Source organism: Nicotiana tabacum, chromosome 3 (genome assembly GCF_000715075.1).
Source record: "Nicotiana tabacum cultivar K326 chromosome 3, ASM71507v2, whole genome shotgun sequence".
NCBI classification, from domain to species: Eukaryota; Viridiplantae; Streptophyta; class Magnoliopsida; order Solanales; family Solanaceae; genus Nicotiana; species Nicotiana tabacum.
Genome location: NC_134082.1, coordinates 153,994,421 through 153,999,506, shown reverse-complemented (window position 1 = coordinate 153,999,506; position 5,086 = coordinate 153,994,421). Strand labels below are relative to the sequence as shown.

Sequence of the window (5,086 nt, the reverse complement as noted above, 5' to 3'; positions counted from 1 at the left end):
ATTCCTAAATTACAACCAAAATCCTAAATTAAATCATAAAATCGACAATTAACTTAAAATATTAATTAACTCTTAATAATAATTATCACACGAAAATAAACACCAATAAAGATAAAATCACACAATTTGGACATTAAATGCTAAAAATGCAAAGTACATATTTTTGTGATTTTTTCATTTTGTAAAACAAACTTAATTGTTTAATTAATTCCTAAATTGTAAAATTAAATCCTAAATGCACATGCAACACATATTTTTGTATTTTTCTTAATTAAAGTAGAAATAAACATGCACAGACAAAATACAAATAAATCACAAACAACACAAAACCATTTTATTTTGAATTTTTGGGAGTAGTTCTCGTAGGGCAAAAATCACGTGTTCACAATAACTAAGAGAAGGAGAGATAGGGAGAATTTATAGAAGAGAGGGAATAGATCTGTATAGCTTCAAAAGCGTGTTCCCTAACATTTAGAATTTAAAATCGAAATGCAAAACATGCTGAAAATAGAGAAAATAAAATAACTACTTTTTCCGCCAAATCTAAAGGTTCAAATAATCCTACTCAGTTGTCCTACTCTGCTTCCACGTCAACTGCTACCGTAATATGTGCATCAAGCTTATTCTTCTAATCTTCTTTCATTCTTATTTGATTTTCAGCGTGTTACCATAATATTATTTCATTTTAATGGATTTGAGATCACCTTTATAGATCGAGTTCTCCTGATTTCGATGTTTGTTTCTTTCCGATTTTGATTCTTCAATGATCCTCCTTTATATGATGTTTTCTATGTCTTTCAATCATCCATTTAATGCAACTTGATGTTACATCTCGCATTTTTTGTACGTTAAAATTTTGTCTTCAGTTAATTGATATAGACTCGGGGATGAGATTAACTCGAGGTTAACATATTTATGCCATTTATAACAATCAATAAGTAAGTGTCATGAAGGATAAAGGGTACATGGATTAAAGAAAATGAGTTTCGTTGAAGGTTGTTGATTTGGGATAAAATACGGGTCGAGCGATAATACCCGATATTTATGGACTAGTACCATACAAGGTACTATATGGCCACGATAGTATAATGTATAAAGTATATTAAAAATAAGTAGAATTTTAAGTAATTTGAGATAGTTTTTAATTATGTGGGTAATTGATTAATTATCGGGTAATGAGATATTACCTAATTAATTATAGATATATAGGGTAATGGCTGCATGTGGCAGCCCCTCCATTTAAAATAGATGACTAATAACCTTAATTGAAAGATGGCAACATTTGAATTGAATAATCTATTAGACTCTTCAAGTCTTATCTGTATATTTTTGTATTTTAAAGCTTCATCACATTTTGGTAACATTTAGAACAACATCTCTATGAGATACTACTTTTAACTCATTAAAATATGAGTTACTACTCTATGCGTAGAACATCTCTTAATGCGTAAAACTTTGGTTTAATTTCTCTTTTCCTTGCCTTCCTGCTTCGACGTGATTCAAAGGTCCCTCCCGTCCAATTTCTAGCTTCCTTCTTTGCTTCTTTGGAGTTAAAGAGTGTATCAAGAAGCCATATGTTACAAACGAATACTCCCCTACTTCGATTCGTCGTTACGTGTTGTCGCAATTGACGTGTGTTGAAAGGATTGTCAAGAGAATTGGCTCAGGTATGTTAAGACTAAGTTTTTCCTTCATTTTAGCATGATCGCGTCATTACACAAGTTTGATAACGAGCCATAAAAAAAAATTCATATCCCAGAATTTACGTATATTTTGCTAGTCTCACAAGTTTCTTTCAACGTAGTTAAAAGTGTTTGTTATCTGAATTGGTCCATAACTTTTGCACGTTTGAAACATATGTATGATTCAATTATTTTCTAAGTCTCAATGACACGTTTAGACAGTTTAGCTAGGCGGTATCAATCGGCTTATGTTCTTTTAGAAGAAATTGATTCATTTCCTGTAGTCAAACAAAAAATATTAACTGATCCCACACTACACACACAACCCATATATAAGAAGTCCTTAGGCCTACTGATTAAGTCGTCCAAGATCCACTTGCTATTCATGAGCTGAAGAGTTAGCTTTGGATTATTTGAGAAAAAAAATGATTTGATAACTAACTTCTTGTTCATTTTGGCATGTGTTTTTTTTTGATATTTTGAGTATTTTCTTCTACCAGTCAAGAGAGCAGAGAATTTATATATACAGTATTAATGTATTTTTACTACCATCGAGCTATAATCGATGGGCAGGTCCTTATTGAGCAACCTCTGATCAGATGGTAAGTTATATACCGAGCCTGCTGTGGCCGAGCGCTTATGAGCAAGTCCAGTTGGTCGAGATACAGAGCCTAGTACGGCCGAGCGCCTATGAGCGAGCCTACTACAGCAGAACAGTTATATATATATATATATATATACCAAGCCTTATAGGGCCGGACAGCTATTTTACTCACTATATTGAGAGAGTTGAGTCAATATCAACTGACGAGCATATCCTCAGATTATCTTTGATCCCCAGTTGCTTTCAGTTATTATATTATCAGTTCAGTTTCAGCTTCAGTATATTGTCTTACATACTCGGTACATTATTTGTACTAACGTCCCTTTCTGGGGGGGCTGTATTTCATGCGTGCAGGTTCAGACAACAGACGGGTAGACCTCCCTAGTAGGTATTTGCCCGAGTTCAGCTTTATCGGTAAGCTCCCCGTCCTACGGAGTTGCCGGGTCTAGAAGTTTTGGTGTGCATCTTGTGTATATATGTAGATAGGATATGGGTAGGCCGGGGCCCTGTTCCGATTACAGTACATCTATCAGTAGAGGCTTGTAGACATATCCTGTTAGTTAGTGCAGTATGTTGGGCCTGTAGGCCCTGTATGTAGATTTTGTTGTCTTGTCAGTAGTAGTAATTATGACGGCCTTGCCAGTCCAACCTTATGTTGACATTTAGTCAGTGTTAGTCTCTATTCAATTTTATAGTTTGCATCGCATGTTATCTTGTAATGTGGCCCATGGCCAAAGTATGACATTACATGTTCAGAGACTCTTAGTCGCAAGTGATACGTAAGGATAAGTGAGGCACTGAGTGCCGATCTCGCCCCTAGGCTTGGGGCGTGACACTTGATTTCTTCATCAAATTCCTTTTTCGTATGCAACGTCCCCATATTCTTTGATGGCTTGGGAAAGCGAAATCAAATCATTAATCATAATAGTTAATTGTTTGGATTAGGTATTATTGAAATCATAATAGTTAATTCTTGTTGACTTGCCTTCAGAATCAATACCTCTATTCAATCACATAATGGATCCTAATCAACAATCATCCCAAGTGACCCAAATCATGAGACCACACTGTTTAAATACCCATAAGTCATTCCATACCCTCTTCATGCCGTCTATAGTAACTCCAACTGATACACTTGCGCTGCTTAGATCTTTTGTGAATTCGAAGTTTTTTCTCCTTCTTCGCTGACCCGTTGATAACATAGAAATGCTCTCAGTACCCTTCACACAGCCACATAACGAACCTAAAAATCCATAAGCACCACACTTAAAATCTCGAATCCACTAGAATCATTATTGAGATTCACCCACTCTAGTCCAGTCCCGATTATTTAACCAAACCACTAGTACTCCGCTAGCACATGAGCACTCCAATGAAGCAACTGGGTGAATACTTTCCCTTGTACATCACATCCATCAAATCCCCTTTTCAAATTACCCCTGATGTTTTCTCCCCTTAGTAATAACTAATTCCCCAACATACTGATAACCCAAAATGGCAAAGGTACATCACCACATGACCCAATTATAGACGGCAGGCTCCTCCATTTAGCTTAAGCCACAATCACATAAATCTAGAACCCACAATGACTCCTCCTCCTCAGTTACCATGATCTCGCTCGGTTGCTCAGCCAAATTTCTCATAAGTTCTTGTTGCACTAATCATAACACATCCCGAATTATCAGCCACAATGGTACACTCGGCCTCTTGAATGTTGTACATCTTCTTCAAGCGATTCAAGCTCATATCGCAATACATGCATCCCATTTGATAGAAGGCAGAACCCTTTATAGGAACTCCATCAGGAGTCATGCACCTCCTAGCCTTCTCACAAGAGATATCCCACCCGTGTAACCTTATACCGACATCCTCCAACGACATATCCATAACCACGTCCATTATGAAATCAATTGATTATCCTAGGCCCACACTCATCCGCCAGCTGCAAGAGTATGTTCATCCAATTAGCATCAATTAAAGGTCCAACAATATGTTCCAAACTCGAAGACATGTTGCCTCCCAAAACAATAATCAAGCTTACTCATCCCTCTACGTTCCAAGCAAACTCTTCCCGTCACATTCAAACTTCCTAAGCAAACTACTCGATCTCTGTTGCTTGTACTGGACCTTCTAACAACTCATCTACCGCGAGACATAACCCTCCACCCTTTTTCATCCTTCGCTACTAAAATACTACCTCAAATCATAATCCATCTCTGTAGCATCCGAACTAATGAATTGCCACCAACTCTAAGACTCCATAAATATCATCTTTCTCGATCCATCAATACTAGAAACACTAGTTCGACTTTGAAGCTGCCACACACTACCATCTCTAATACCCGTTTCTTAGGTACCATTTCACAACACCCCACCCTGAAGGCAAACCATTAAAGACCATTACACCGACGAGTTGTATTTAAATAAAGACGACGACACCACAACACAATAAGAATTCCACCAAGTTTGAAAATATCCAATCTCGCTACTCTATCAAGCAAAGCCTGAACATACATAGTCCGAACCTCTAAACTATGAACTGAGAAATTCTCCTCTTGGGACATTCACTAATGCAACACATAATAAGCATCCTACCATTCAAACCAGCACTGCGCGATAATAATGCTTGAACATCACAATACACTATGCATAGCCTCAAAACCATAGGCAACTCTAACACTGGGCTAAAAGAACAGAACACCCCTCTACAAGGCGACGATAATAGTCCTTCCGAATACACAGGGAAATACATCCCACACCATAAATGTAGCACCACTATAACACCTCGATGCCCAATTGA

The 5,086-nt window shown here is 37.1% G+C and overlaps 1 long non-coding RNA gene across 1 annotated transcript; it reads left to right on the top strand.

Annotated features, from left to right (window-relative positions):
- The first annotated feature begins 1,282 nt into the window (after nucleotides 1-1,282).
- LOC142175163 (uncharacterized) lies at nucleotides 1,283-2,992 on the top strand. The gene is made up of 2 exons (XR_012704342.1): nucleotides 1,283-2,532; nucleotides 2,641-2,992. It is a non-coding gene; the product is annotated as an uncharacterized LOC142175163 (long non-coding RNA).
- The last annotated feature ends 2,094 nt before the right edge of the window (nucleotides 2,993-5,086 follow it).